We start from the raw sequence: 16728 nt of genomic DNA, 5'->3' as shown, positions 1-16728 counted from the left end.
TCAATTTTATGGAATATGTACTGTACTGTGCAACCTACTAATAAAAGTCTCAATTAATTAATCAAAAAAAGCACTTTATATGTAGAAAGGTTTTGTTAAGAAAACATTCTGAGCCTTATCTTTTTTATTTTTTATGTTATACTTGTTATACTATGTTATACCGGTGCGGCGTCTTCAGTAATGCGGACGTTGTACGGATCCGTTGTGGTGAAGAAGGAGCTGAGCCGGAAGGCAAAGCTCTCAATTTACCGGTCGATCTACGTTCCCATCCTCACCTATGGTCATGAGCTTTGGGTCATGACCGAAAGGATAAGATCACGGGTACAAGCGGCCGAAATGAGTTTCCTCCGCCGTGTGGCGGGGCTCTCCCTTAGAGATAGGGTGAGAAGCTCTGACATCCGGGAGGAACTCAAAGTAAAGCCGCTGCTCCTTCACATCGAGAGGAGCCAGATGAGGTGGTTCGGGCATCTGGTCAGGATGCCACCCGAACGCCTCCCTAGGGAGGTGTTTAGGGCACGTCCAACCGGTAGGAGGCCACGGGGAAGACCCAGGACACGTTGGGAAGACTATGTCTCCCGGCTGGCCTGGGAACGCCTCGGGATCCCCCAGGAAGAGCTAGACGAAGTGGCTGGGGAGAGGGAAGTCTGGGTTTCCCTGCTTAGGCTGTTGCCCCCGCGACCCGACTTCAGATAAGCGGAAGAAGATGGATGGATGGATGGACCAAATAAACCTAGGCAATGGACTCTGTGTGTATATGTATGTTATGCCATTGTTTACAAATTTGGTAAATAAATAACCAAAAAAATTATATTTTGTTGTTTCCTTACTGTACCAAAAATGAACCGAACAGTGACCTCTAAACCAAGGTACGGACTGAACCGAAATTTTTGTGTATCGTTACACCCCTACCTAGAACACATATCCTAGTTCATCCAGAATATCGACATTTTCGGATTGAACAAGTACTCGTGCCACAAAGCTCTGACAAAATTTGGCAAGTTTACACTCGACCAAACAATCCCCGTGCAAAACATCTATGGTAAGTAAAATATTATTTGGAATCCTTATTATAATGTAAGTTATACATGTATCTGAGTCTGCCAAAGCTCTTTTAATTTGATCAATTCCAACACTGATTTTTTTTTGCACCTGCCAATTGCCTGGTCACTTGTGAGGTGACTCACGAGTCGAGTCCTCGCAGCTATAATTACTCAAATTTTACATCACATCTGAAGCTAATTTCATGAAAGTAATCGATTAAAAAGGAAAATTAAATGTTTTTTTTTGGTTTATTTGGCAAGCTTTGCAAGGATACCAACCTTTTTTTTTTTTTTTTTTAAATAGAGTAAATATCAAAGTTATGACAAATCTTGAGCCCCATTCACTTTGTATAGAAGAAGTTGACCATAAATTTCCGTTGGTCTTAAAAGTCCAAAACTTTATTAATATTTATCACAGGAAAATTGTAATTATATCACTGGGATCGTCTCTAAAATACCTGCCTGATAATACTAGTTTCATGTAAATCAATGTATATTTTTTAAATGTTACACACATACCTACATAGTACTAGGTTTCATTGATTTAAAAAGGTAACGGACTGAAAATCGTCTGTTTTGGTTAAATCCCTTTTTTATTGTCCGTTTAGACGAAGAATGACTCATAATCAAGCGTTCTTTTGTGTCTTTCTCGCAATTTCCCGGTCGAAATTGTATGCCAAAGTTAACCAATACGTCGGATTATGCTCTCATCCCTCTACTGTCTAGGTGAAAGGCATTATTTATTATCTATATCACCACCATATAATACAACATAATGATGACTTAGAACACATATCCTAGTATATTAAAGTTATGACAATTTTAACAAAAATTTCACATCTAAAATCTTGAGTTCCATTGACGTTGTATTGAAATAATTGACCATACATTTCCGTTGGTCTTAAAATTAATATTTATCAAAGGAAAATTAAAAATATGTCACTAGAATTGTCTTTACAAGAACTGCCTGATAATACTAGTTTCATGTAAATCAATGTTTTTTTTTTTAAATGTTGCACACATACCTACATAGTACTGGGATTCATTGATTTAAAAAGGTAACAATAAAAAAGGTGAATCCCTTTTTTATTGTCTGTTTAGATGAAGAATGACTCATAATCAAGCGTCCTTTTGTGTCTTTCTCGCCACTTCCGGGTCGTAATTGTATGGCAGAGTTAACCAATTTGTCTAATTATGTCCTCCTCATCCCTCTACTGTCCAGGTGAAAGACATTATTTATAATCTAAATCACCACTATACACCAATAATGATGACCTACAACACATATCCTAGTTTATTAAAGTTATGACAATATTAAAGTTATGACATATATTGAGCCCAATTGATTTTGTATTGACGAAGTTGACCATCAATTTCCGTTGGTCTTAGAAATCCATAAGTTTATTACTATTTATCACAGGAAAAGTTATAATTACAAACCCTGTTTCCATTTGAGTTGGGAAATTGTGTTAGATCTAAATATAAACGGAATACAATAATTTGCAAATCATTTTCAACCCATATTCAGTTGAATATGCTACAAAGACAACATATTTGATGTTCAAACTGATAAACTTTTTTTTTTTGCAAATAATCATTAACTTTAGAATTTTATGCCAGCAACACATGACAAAGAAGTTTGGAAAGGTGGCAATAAATACTGATAAAGTTGAGGAATGCTCATCAAACACCTATTTGGAACATCCCACAGGTGTGCAGGCTAATTGGGATCAGGTGGGTGCCATGATTGGGTATAAAAGCAGCTTCCATGAAATGCTAAGTAATTCACAAACAAGGATGGGGTAAGGGTCACCAATTTGTAAGCAAATTGTCGAACAGTTTTAGAACAACATTTCTAAACGAGCTATTGCAAGGAATTTAGGAATTTCAACATCTACGATCCGTAAAATTATCAAAAGATTCAGAGAATCTGGAGAAATCACTGCACGTAAGCGATGATATTACGGAGCTTTGATCCCTCAGGCGGTACTGCATCAAAAAGTGTGTAAAGGATATCACCAGATGGGCTCAGGAACACTTCAGAAAACCACTGTCAGTTACTACAGTTAGTCGCTACATCTGTAAATGCGAGTTAAAACTCTACTATCCAAAGCGAATGCCATTCATCAACAACACTGAGGAACGCCGCCGGCTTCGCTGGGCCCGAGCTCATCTAAGATGGACTGATGCAAAGTGGAAAAGTGTTCTGTGGTCTGACGAGTCCACATTTCAGATTATATTTGGAAACTGTGGACGTGGTGTCCTCCGGAACAAAGAGGAAAATAACCATCCGGATTGTTATAGGCGCAAAGTTCAAAAGCCAGCATCTGTGATGGTATGTGGGTGTATTAGTGCCCAAGGAATGGGTAACTGTTGCGAGTGGTAATACGAAAGAAAGAAGGTGCAACTCTGGTAACAAATGGAGGAAGAATTAATTCCCAAGAAAAATAGCAGGGAGTCCATCATCTGGCGGTGGTTTGGCTTCAAGCGGGAACATGTTGAACATTTATACGGCAGAAGCGTAGCTAATTTGTAGCATCATTTGAAAAGTCACCTGCTAGAGAATGAAGAGTGCGTCAAACTCTGCATGTCAACATCTCCGTTGGGTGCCACATCCACAAAATGCCGAAGCAACTATTTCCACATCAACACCGTAGGATATATATTATTTGATATGCAGCTCATTTTTATGTATTGAAATATCTTGTGTGACATCATGCACAAAAGTGCACTTTATTTGTTTTTAACTATTGTAGTGGCGTTCTGTACAAAAAGGGCACTTAATTTAGTGTTGTTTTGATATGTCATCTTAGTGATATCATGCACAAAAGTGCACTCATAGCTTGTTTTAAAATGTCTCTGACAATCTTGCACTTTCTGTTTTGAAATGACATGAATGTTTGTGCCACTGCCTAATAACTGTTTAATAAAATACAGTTTTGGTCAATTGACTTAGTTGTGATTTCCCTCTCTGCATGAAAGTTAAAAATGATGTAGTATGAACAAGAATGTTTTAATGTAGACAACACATAGAATCATCATACTGCTGTGATTATATGCATCAAGTGTTCATTCAAGGCTAAGGCAAAATATGGAGATATATATCGTGTATCGCGATATGGCCTAAAAATATTGAGATATTAAAAAAGGCCATATTGGCCAGCCCTAAGTTCCCATCCTCACCTATGGTCATGACCTTTGGGTCATGACCGAAAGGATAAAATCACGGGTCCAAGCTGCCGAAATGAGTTTCATCCGCCAGGTGGCGGGGCTCTCCCTTAGAGATAGGGTGAGAAGCTCAAAGTAAAGTCGCTGCTCCTCCACTGCGAGAGGAACCAGATGAGGTGGTTCGGGCATCTGGTCAGGATGCCACCCGGACGTCCGACCTGTAGGAGGCCACGGGGAAGACCCAGGACACGTTGAGAAGACTATGTCTCCCGGCTGGCCTGGGAACGCCTCAGGAAAAGAGCTGGATGAAGTGGCTGGGGAAAGGAAAGTCTGGGTTCCCCTGCTTAGGTTGCTGCCCCCGTGACCCGACTTCGGATAAGCGAAAGAAGATGGATGGATAGATGGATGGATGGAAGCAACAAGTAGTGGGCCTCATCCGTGACAATAACAGCATGGACTACAGGGAGGAGGTGAAGCATCTGGTTGACTGGTGCTGAACCAACAACCTGGTCCTGAACGTCGACAAGACTAAGGAGATCATCGTTGACTTCAGGAAGCACAAGTCCACCCGCGCTCCACTCTTCATCAACGGCGGAGATGGTAAGCAGCACCAAGTTCCTGGGGGTGCAGATCACTGACAATATAACCTGGTCCCTACACACCGGAGCTCTTGCAAAAAGAGCTCAGTAGCGCATGCACTTTTTGCATCGGATGAAAAGAGCACAGCTCCCTCCCTCCATTCTCACCACAATTTTACAGAGGCACTACAGAGAGCCTGCTGACCAACAGCATCTCTGTCTGGACTGGATCCTGCAATGCCTCAGACTGGAAGTCTCTCCAGAGAGTGGTGAGGACGGCAGAAAAGATTATCAGGACTCCTCTTCCTTCTATCCGGGAGATCGCAAAAAGCCGCTGCCTGACCAGGGCTCAGAAAATCTGCAAAGACTCCTCCCACCCCCACCAAGGACGGTTTTCACTGCTGGACTCTAGGAAGAGGTTCCGCAGCCTCCGAAGCAGAACCTCCAGGTTCTGTAACAGCTTCTTCCCTCAGGCCGTAAGACTCTTGAACGCATCATAATTTAATCATCCCCTCTACTCCCCCCAAAATGGATTAACTCGCTGGGATAAAAAGACAATATAACATACATCCATAAACCTGGATGCATATGCAAAAGTGCAATATATTTATCTGTACAGTAATCTATCTATTTATATCTACACCTTATTGCTTTTTTTCAATCCTGCACTACCAAGAGCTAATGTAACGAGATTTCGTTCTTATTTGTACTGTAAAGTTCAATTTTGATTGACAATAAAAACAGTTTTTTTTAAAAAGGAAGTCTAGTCCAACAATCTAGCTTGGGTTAACATATTGAATATGAATATGAATGCATAAGAGTGTGGTACGCCAGCTGCACTGAAGCAGACAAACAGGCAATTCAGAGGGTCATAAAGTCTGCACAAAAAATCATCGGCTGCCCCCTGCCCTCCCTGAAGGATTTACATAACTCCCGTTGCCTCAAGAAAGCAAAAACCATCACCAAAGACAGCACACACCTTGGCTACCACCTGTTCCACCTGCTACCATCGGGCAGGCGCTACAGGTGCATCAGAGCCAGAACAAACAGGCTCAGAGACAGCTTTTTTTCCCAAAGCTGTCACCATGTTGAACTCTAACTTATATCAATAATAATTCACCCCTGTACAATATCCTGCCCTAATACCCTACTGCGCAATACTACCCTTCGAGTGCAATACGTCCGACACTGATTGTTATTTATTACTTCGGTTCTCTTGTCTTGTTCTGTATATTGTACAGTATTTTGTATTTCTATAGTGTTTTGTAGTGATGGGTCCGGCAACACCGATGCATCGGCGCATGCGTCGAGCTTATAGAGCAGAACCCTGTGTCGGTGCGCGTACCGCTCTTAGAAAGTCACGTGAGCTGTTTTGGTCACATGACCGATACACGAACTGTGTCCGACTTGCACCTGCGCGCCAAACTGTGTTTATAAGGAAGCGCATCTGTCAAAGAGATGCTGCTGCCAACAGAATCGTCGTCGGAGATCATTTCCACCGTGTGGGAATATTTTGATCATATATCGGTAAAAAAGGTATTTGTGTTCATTTCGTTGTCGTTTCATCCTTTTCTCAAAGTTTCTAGCATTGTCCCACCCACACAAACATCCTATTGCAGGGTTTCCCACACACACACTTATTTGTGGCGGCCCGCCACGAAAGAATTACGGCCGCCACAATAAAATAAAAATTAAAATTTCCGGCTTTTGACTCACTCGACCGCTCATAAAAGCAATGGGACTCTGTCTGTGAATGGAGCTTGTAGTTACATATTATATAAATATGTAAATATTATATAAACATGTATATAAATATGTACATAAAGTGTTGTAATTATATTCCAACTCCGCGTTCTTCTTGGTCATCGCCGCCTCCGCTGCCACAATCCCCCCCCCCCCCCCCCCGAACCCCTAACACCACCCTCCGCCGCCCGACCACACCACCACAAATAGATGCCTGACCTGTGGGAAACACTGTATTGGTTACATTAAAAAGCGGCAACAAACAATCTTTTTGATAGCTCAGTTGGTAGAGTGGAGGACTGACGTTGTTCATGCTGAGTTCCTTCGGGCACTTGTTCAAATCCAGTTCAAACTCGTTACCTTTTTACCATGAAATGATTAACGTGGACCCTGATTTAAACACGCTGAAAAACTTATTCGGGTGTTACCATTTAGTGGTCAATTGTACGGAATATGTACTGTACTGTGCAATCTACTAATAAAAGTTTCAATCAATCAATCAATCATGTTCACATTATTTATTGACTGTATATAAAAAAAATAAAAACATATTTTTATTTAAATGAAGATATGAAATAATCCTAAATGAAATACAATGATTTGGTTTACATCATTGTATATACTACGTCATAAAATCAGTGTCAGTTGAGTTGGTCCATAGTTTGCTTGTAGGGATTTTTAATGTCCAGCAGATGTCAGTATTTAGTGACACAGTATTGACACAGTATTGACACAGTACCAGTACAGCTTTGCAATGTGTCGAAACGATACATGAAGCCTCGTCAACCCATCACTAGTGTTTTGTATACTGTACAGCAGGGGTCACCAACCTTTTTGAAACCAAGAGCTACTTCTTGGGTACTGATTAATGCGAAGGGCTACCAGTTTGATACACACTTAAATAAATTGCCAGAAATAGCCAATTTGTTCAATTTACCTTTAACTCTATGTTATTATAAATAATTAATTATATTTATCTTTGTGGAAACACTGATCATCTTAATGATTTCTCACAATAAATATATATTTAGATGACATGTTTTAAATAGGTTAAAATCCAATCTGCCCTTTGTTAGAACATATAACAAATTGGACCAAGCTATATTTCTAACAAAGACAAATCATTATTTCTTCTAGATTTTCCACAACAAAAATTTTAAAAGGAATTCAAAAGACAATGAAATGATATTTAAATTTGATTCTACAGATTTTCTACACTTGACAGAATATTTCTTTTGATTTTTAATCATAATAAATTTAAAGAAATATTTCACAAATATTCTGCGTCGAAAAAACAGAAGTTAAAATGAATAATTAAATTAAAATGTTTCATTATTCTTTACAATAAAAAAAATTAATTTACTTGAGCATTGATGTAAAGGCCGACTGAAACCCACTACTACCCACCACGCAGATAGTTTATATATCAATGATGAAATATTAACATTGCAACACATGCCAATACGGCCTTTTCAGCTTACCAAATTACAATTTTAAATTTTCCGGGACTTTCGTCTTCGAAACGTCGTGTAATGATGACGTGTACGCAAAACATCACGGGTTGTTAGGAAGTATGAGCGCTGCGCACACACACACACAGGTAAATGTTGTCTGCTTTAACCGCATAATTACACAGTATTTTGGACATCTGTGTTGCTGAATCTTTTGCAATTTGTTCAATTAATAATGGAGAAGTCCCAGCAGAAAGATGGAGTTGGGAATCTTTAGCCTTTAGCCACACAAACACACTGTGATTCCTTGTTTAAAATTCCTGGAGGTGAAACTTTCCTATGGATCGCAGCGCGGTCAAGCGGACATAGATCCCAACCAGATGTCAACCAGCAGGTTTCGGTGAGAAAATTGTGATTAAAAAGTCAGTTCTTACCGGAGAACAGCTGAGCTTGTAGCGTCCATAGCTGCCGTCGACTCCCCTGAGACACTGAGTGTCAAGACACCCGTGGAGACACCCTTCTGACTATCAGGTAATATTAAACTCACTAAAACACTAGCAACACAATAGAAAGATAAGGGATTTCCCAGAATTAACCTTGTAAATGTGTCTAAAATCATCGGAATCCGTCCCAATGCAATCGCGTTTTTTTTTGTTGTTGTGTTTTTTTTGTAGTCCGTCGCTATCAATATCCTCAAACACAAATCTTTCATTCTCGCTCAAATTAATGCGTAAATTGTTGTTTTCTCGGTCCGAATAGCACTTTTTGTTGGAGGCTCCCATTAAAAACAATGTGAATATTTGAGGAGCCATCAAACATGTGACGTCATCGTTTGCAACTTCCGGTAGAGGCAGGGCGTTTCTCTTTACCACCAAAAGTTGCAAACTTTATCGTGGATGTTCTCTACTAAATCCTTTCAGCAAAAATATGGCAATATCGCGAAATGATCAAGTATGACACATAGAATGGACCTGCTATCCCTGTTTGAATAAGAAAATCTCATTTCAGTAGGCCTTTAAGTTGTCAGGAAAGAAGAGGAAGGAATTAAAAAGGTAAAAATGTGTATGTGTTTAAAAATTCTAAAATCTTTTTTAAGGTTGTATTTTTTGTCTAAAATTTTCTGAAAGTTATAAGAAGCAAAGTAAAAAAAATAAACGAGTTTATTCAAACAAGTGAAGACCAAGTCTTTAAAGGCCTACTGAAATGAGATTTTCTTATTTAAACAGGGATAGCAGGTCCATTCTATGTGTCATACTTGATCATTTCACGATATTGCCATATTTTTGCTGAAAGGATTAGTAGAGAACATCCACGATAAAGTTTGCAACTGTCGGTGTTAAGAGAAAAGCCCTGCCTCTACTGGAAGTCGCAGACGATGATGTCGCAAGTGTGGGGGCTTCTCACATATTCACATTGTTTTTAATGGGAGCCTCCAACAAAAAGTGCTATTCGGACCGAGTAAACGACAATTTCCCCATTAATTTGAGTGAGGTTGAAAGATTCGTGATTGAGGATATTGATAGCGACGGACTAGAAAAAAAAACAAAAACGCGATTGCATTGGGACGGATTCCGATGTTTTTAAACACATTTACTAGGATAATTCTGGGAAATCCCTCATCTTTCTATTGTGTTGCTAGTGTTTTAGGGAGTTTAATATTACCTGATAGTCGGAGGGGTGTGTCCACGGGTTTGTTGACGCCAATGTCTCAGGGAAGTTGACGGCAGCTTCATGGACGGCCCAAGCTCAGCTTTTCTCCGGTAAGAAGCGACTTTTTAACCACAATTTTCTCACCGAAACCTGTTGGTTGACATTTGGTCTGGATTCATGTTTGCTTGACCGCTCTGATCCATAGTAAATTTTCACCTCCGGGAATTTTAAACAAGGAGTCACTGTGTGTTTGTGTGGCTAAAGGCTAAAGCTTCCCACCTCCATCTTTCTACTGTGACTTCTCCAATATTAATCGAACAAATTGCAAAAGATTCAGCGACACAGATCTCCAAAATACTGTGTAATTATGCCGTTAAAGCAGATGACTTTTAGCTGTGTGTGTGCTTAGCGCTCATACTTCCTAAAAATGCGTGACATCATCATTACATGACGTTTTCAAGACGAAACTCCCGGGAAATTTAAAATTGTAATTTAGTAAACTAAAAAAGCCGTATTGGCATGTGTTGCAATGTTAAGATTTCATCATTGATATATAAACTATCAGACTGCGTGGTGGGTAGTAGTGGGTTTCAGTAGGCCTTTAAACAAGTGAAGACCAAGTCTTTAAAATATTGTCTTGGATTTTCAAATTCTATTTGAGTTTTGTCTCTCTTAGAATTAAAAATGTCAAGCAAAGCGAGACCAGCTTGTTAGTAAATAAATCAAATTTAAAAAATAGTGGCAGCTCACTGGTAAGTGCTGCTATTTGAGCTATTTTTAGAACAGGCCAGCGGGCTACTCATCTGGTCCTTACGGACTACCTGGTGCCCGCGGGCACCGCGTTGGTGACCCCTGTAAAATGTACAGGATTGCTTGTTATTTTTATTGGATAGTAGTCTGTTTATTTCAATTGTTAGTTTTTTCCTTTATTACCTCTTGTGTTATTTATTTTACCCCATATTTGTTCCCACAACAGCACCTTAAATTGGAGTCTTTAATCTCGTTATATGCAACTATATAACTCTACATGCCCCTAAAGCTGACCAACACGCCGGATTGTAGTCAGCTGGAGGCGTGTCTTAATGAAATTAAACAATGGATGTCCGCTAACTTTTTGCAACTCAACGCCAAAAAAACGGAAATGCTGATTATCGGTCCTGCTAGACACCGAACTCTATTTAATAATACAACTCTAACATTTGACAACCAAACAATTAAACAAGGCGACACGGTAAAGAATCTGGGTATTATCTTCGACCCAACTCTCTCCTTTGAGGCACACATTAAAAGCGTTACTAAAACGGCCTTCTTTCATCTCCGTAATATCGCTAAAATTCGCTCCATTCTGTCCACTAAAGACGCTGAGATCATTATCCATGCGTTTGTTACGTCTCGCCTTGACTACTGTAACGTATTATTTTCGGGTCTCCCCATGTCTAGCATTAAAAGATTACAGTTGGTACAAAATGCGGCTGCTAGACTTTTGACAAGAACAAGAAAGTTTGATCACATTACGCCTGTACTGGCTCACCTGCACTGGCTTCCTGTGCACTTAAAATGTGACTTTAAGGTTTTACTACTTACGTATAAAATACTACACGGTCTAGCTCCATCCTATCTTGCCGATTGTATTGTACCATATGTCCCGGCAAGAAATCTGCGTTCAAAGGACTCCGGCTTATTAGTGATTCCCAAAGCCCAAAAAAAGTCTGCGGGCTATAGAGCGTTTTCCGTTCGGGCTCCAGTACTCTGGAATGCCCTCCCGGTAACAGTTCGAGATGCCACCTCAGTAGAAGCATTTAAGTCTCACCTTAAAACTCATTTGTATACTCTAGCCTTTAAATAGACTCCCTTTTTAGACCAGTTGATCTGCCGTTTCTTTTCTTTTTCTTCTATGTCCCACTCTCCCTTGTGGAGGGGGTCCGGTCCGATCCGGTGGCCATGTACTGCTTGCCTGTGTATCGGCTGGGGACATCTCTGCGCTGCTGATCCGCCTCCGCTTGGGATGGTTTCCTGCTGGCTCCGCTGTGAACGGGACTCTGGCTGCTGTGTTGGATCCGCTTTGGACTGGACTCTCGCGACTGTGTTGGATCCATTATGGATTGAACTTTCACAGTATCATGTTAGACCCGCTCGACATCCATTGCTTTCCTCCTCTCCAAGGTTCTCATAGTCATCATTGTCACCGACGTCCCACTGGGTCATTATTGTCACCGATGTCCCACTGGGTGTGAGTTTTCCTTGCCCTTATGTGGGCCTACCGAGGATGTCGTAGTGGTTTGTGCAGCCCTTTGAGACACTAGTGATTTAGGGCTATATAAGTAAACATTGATTGATTGATAATGACAATATATTATATTATATAATCTATTCTGAATGATCAAAGGAGGCAGGGGTGGCAGGGGTCCGCTTGCATCTTTCATGTTTGCAGTTTACTCTGATTTGCAATTTGTAAAATGCTACAGATAGATATATCTGAGGTTTATTTTTATTCCTCAGCATGCATCCGTATTAAAAAGCGATTACATTTCACTGCTACAAAAATGCATGGGCATTTTGTTTGGACTCCGTTTTTTTCAACAATGTCTGAATTATTCGAACTCACCGATAGAGAAGAAACACCCGTTCGGGTGTGAAAAGGAGTGAATTATTCCACCAATTATTCGCAAAGAGCCAAGATTTTTTTTTGTGTCCACTTACCACAGGGGGCTCTTTACTTCCGTGTTGAGTGGTCACGGGACAGGCGGGGCGTAAACAAAGCGGTGCATTGTGGGTAACCGAGTTTAAATCACGTTCCTTGCACCATGGAGTAAAACATAAAAAACCAAAAAAGCAACAAGCAGGCGCAAATGATAACGAAAGAAAAAACCGATAAAAACCTATAAGTGCCGTTCCTTTTCATCGCGAAGGCGGCATTTCCACACACGCTGTGACAACTGTGTGCAGTATTTGTACGCCGAAAGAGTAACTTCGCTTGATATTATTCACACTGCCGTGGATTAAAGTTCCTCTGGTATAAAACAAGACTTGGGAAGAAAATGGCAGGCTCTCAACGTCCAGAAAAATGTTGTTTGACAAGAAAAGGATCCAGGAAGTTTGGGAACTGTTACCGTCCAACCACTGCGCTGCACGATTAGGAACCTTCTTAAAATGGCCCTACTGAAAAATAACGAAAAGTGCTTGTTTTAACTTCTTCCCCTTTGTCGTTTGAATCGTAATTCTTCAGATATAATATAAACATCCTATCAAATCGAAATTGTTTTTTAGAAATAATTTCTTCCTCTTTGTAGAAAAAAAATTATACGTGCCGAATATACATTGATTGTTTTTGTGGGACAATACTTTTGTGTATTATTGAAATCGGGGTTAGTGCGTCTGCCTCACAATACGAAGGTCCTGCAGTCCTGGGTTCAAATCCAGTTCAAATTATTCGTTACTGAACACTTTAAATTAGAGTTGAAACCAAGAGCTACTTCTTGGGTAAGTGATTAATGCAAATGGCTACCAGTTTTTATACACACTTAAATAAATTGCCAGAAATAGCCAATTTGCTCAATTAAACTTTAATAAATACATATATATATATATATATATATATATATATATATATATATATATATATATATATATATATATATATATATATATATATATATATATGTATATATATATATATATATATATATATATATATATATATGTAGGTGTGGGAAAAAATCACAAGACTACTTCATCTCTACAGAAATGTTTCATGAGGGATTCCCTCAATCATCAGGAGATTTTAATGGAAGCATTCACATACAATGGTTTATATAGGGCACAGAGTGGGTGGGTACAAGCAGGCGTAGGGTGTGGTGATTGGCTCATGTGTTACCTAGGAGGTGTTTCCGTCTGTGGCGGCATGTTGAAATGATTTCACTGCGCTTGTTGAGGGATGATAGATCTGGATGATATATAATAAACAGTTTCTCTTTTAAGCAGGGAGTTTCCTCCTCTCCCAGCTTGCTAGCCTCAACCTGAACCTTGGTATTTACCGTGATGACGGACTGGCAGTGTGCCGCGCCTCGCCAAGGAGCAGCGAGAACACCAAGAAGGGCATATGCCAAATCTTCAAAGAAAACGGCCTACGGATCACGATTGAAGCCAACAAGCAAACCGTCAACTTCCTCGACGTCACTTTCAACCTGAGAAATAACAGCTACCAACCATTCACGAAACCCAACACAACACTCCAATACGTGCACCATGACAGCAACCACCCACCCACCACCACGAAAAGAATACCTACCGGAATTAATAAAAGGCTATCGATGCTGTCATCTAGCAAAGCTGAATTCGACCAAGCAACCCCCCCGTACTAGAAAGCACTTGATGAAAGCGGATACAACTTCACCCTCACCTATGAACCCACTCCAGGAAACCAACCAAAAAAGAGCAGAAAACGAAACAACATCATCTGGTACAATCCGCCATTCAGCAAAGACGTCTCAACCAACATCGGCCGCAAGTTCCTCACTCTGATCGACAAACACTTCCCCAAAGGCAACACCCTAAGAAAAATATTCAACAAGAACAACATTAAATTGAGCTACAGCTGTAGGAACAACATGCAACAAATCATTTCAAACCACAACAAAGCAATTGCAAAAGGACTGCCTACCCCCAGACTAAACGACTCTGAAACCAATAATGAATGTAACTGTCGCAAGAAACCTGATTGCCCTCTCAACGGAAGGTGCTTACAGACATCAGTCGTTTACCAAGCAAAGGTGACACGCACGGAAATTAACACATCCGACACGTACGTAGGATTAACCGAAGGAGCGTTCAAAACAAGATGGAATAATCACAACGCCTCCTTTAGAAACCAGACTTTGCGGAATTCTACAGAACTCAGCAAACACATTTGGAACCTCAAAGACAATAATGTTGAATATTCAATAACATGGCAAATTCTTGCATCCAGCACACCTTACAACAGTGGTAATAAAAATGCAACCTATGCTTAAAAGAGAAACTGTTTATTATATATCATCCAGATCTATCATCCCTCAACAAGCGCAGTGAAATCATTTCAACATGCCGCCACAGACGGAAACACCTCCTAGGTAACACATGAGCCAATCACCACACCCTACGCCTGCTTGTACCCACCCACTCTGTGCCCTATATAAACCATTGTATGTATGTGAATGCTTCCATTAAAATCTCCTGATGATTGAGGGAACCCCTCATGAAACAGATCTGTAGAGATGAAGTAGTCTTGTGATTTTTTCCCACACCTACATATTGCGCTCTACCACGGTATCGAGCACTATTCTCTGGATAATCCAATCAAGACATATATATATATATATATATATATATATATATATATATATATATATATATATATATATGTATATATTTAAAAAAATGGGTATTTATATCTGTCATTCCGTCGTACATTTTTTTTCCTTTTACGGAATGTTTTTTGTAGAGAATAAATGATTTTTAAAAAAAAACACCTAATTGAACGGTTTAAAAGAGGGGAAAAAAAATAAAAAAATAAAATTTTGAAACGTAGTTTATCTTCAATTTCGACTCTTTAAAATTCAAATTTCAACCGAAAAAAATGAAGAGAAAAACTAGCTAATTCGGATCTTTTTTTTTTTTAATTTAAAATAATTTATGGAACATCATTAGTAATTTTTCCTGATTAAGATTAATTTTAGAATTTTGATGACATTAAAATCCAATCTGCACTTTGTTAGAATATATAACAAATTGGACCAAGCTATATTTCCAACAGAGACTAAATCATTAATTCTTCTAGATTTTCCAGAACAAAATTAAAAAAAAAAAAAACTCAAAAGACTTTGAATTAAGATTCAAATTTGATTCTAAAGATTTTCTAGATTTGCCAGAATATTTTTTGGGAATTTTAATCACAATAAGTTTGAAGAAATATTTCACAAATATTCTTCGTCCAAAAAACAGAAGGTAAAATGAAAAATTAAATTAAAATGTATTTATTATTCTTTACAACAAAAAAAAAAAATTTACTTGAACATTGATTTAAATAGAAAAGGAAGGAATATAAAATGTGAAAAGGTATATGTGTTCAAAAATCCTAAAATCATTTTTAAGGTTGTATTTTTTCTCTAAAATTGTCTTTCTGAAAGTTATAAGAAGCAAAGTAAAAAAATAAATGGATTTAAACAAGTGAAGACCAAGTCTTTAAAATATTTTCCTGGATTTTCACATTCTATTTGAGTTTTGTCTCTCTTAGAATTAAAAATGTCGAGCAAAGCGAGACCAGCTTGCTAGTAAATAAATAACATTTAAAAAATAGAGGCAGTTCACTGGTAAGTGCTGCTATTTGAGCTATTTTTAGAACAGTCCAGCGGGCGACTCATCTGGTCCTTACGGGCACCGCGTTGGTGACCCCTGCTTTAAATGACATTTGGAAAAGTAGATTTTAGCAATTTGCTTTTAATTTTTTGATCCTTATTTTCACCATAATACAACACAGGACAGTTATTTTAGACAAAAACACCAACTATCTTATTTGTGAATAATTGAATAATATAGAAAAATAGGAAATGGATGGATGGATGATAATAATAATCCATCCATCCATTTTCTACCGCTTGTCCCTTTTGGGGTCGCTACTTGCTGGAGCCTATCTCAGCTGCATTCGGGCAGCTGAGAAAAGTCGCTACCTTATCACAGGGCCAACACAGATAGAATAATATGTAAAAATGTAATTTTTAGTCATTGTAACAAAATCAAAGATTACTACGATACAATTATTGTCAATATTATAATAGTATAATTGTCCTCTGATTCCCTTTTAAGCCCTGCGATGAGGTGGCGACTTGTCCAGGGTGTATCCCGCCTTCCGCCCGATTGTAGCTGAGATAGGCGCCAGCGCCATCCGCGACCCCCCCAAAAAAGGGAATAAGCAGTAAAAAATGGATGGATGGATGAATTCCCTTTTAACATAAATAACTGGAGCTGGTGCTGGAGCCTATCTTAGCTACAATTGGGCGGTTGGCGGGGTACACACCCTGGACAAGTCGCCACCTCATCACAGGGCCAACACAGATAGACCGA

General features: G+C 39.2%; 1 protein-coding gene across 2 annotated transcripts in view; it reads right to left on the bottom strand.

Annotated features, from left to right (window-relative positions):
• The window catches only part of atg7 (ATG7 autophagy related 7 homolog (S. cerevisiae)), a 188895-nt gene extending 176136 nt beyond the window's left edge, over positions 1–12759 (bottom strand). The window contains exon 1 of one of the 2 annotated variants that reach the window (XM_061888129.1): positions 12331–12759. The gene's annotated coding sequence lies outside the window, so the exon portion shown is untranslated. Of the gene's footprint in view, positions 1–12235 lie in introns of both variants that reach the window. The other variant, XM_061888139.1, reaches the window with a different exon arrangement.
• Between the last annotated feature and the right edge of the window lie 3969 nt (positions 12760–16728).

This window comes from Nerophis ophidion, linkage group LG02 (genome assembly GCF_033978795.1).
Source record: "Nerophis ophidion isolate RoL-2023_Sa linkage group LG02, RoL_Noph_v1.0, whole genome shotgun sequence".
Lineage (NCBI taxonomy): Eukaryota > Metazoa > Chordata > Actinopteri > Syngnathiformes > Syngnathidae > Nerophis > Nerophis ophidion.
Note: the sequence above shows the minus strand (reverse complement) of the source record. Positions and strands in the feature narration are given on the sequence as shown.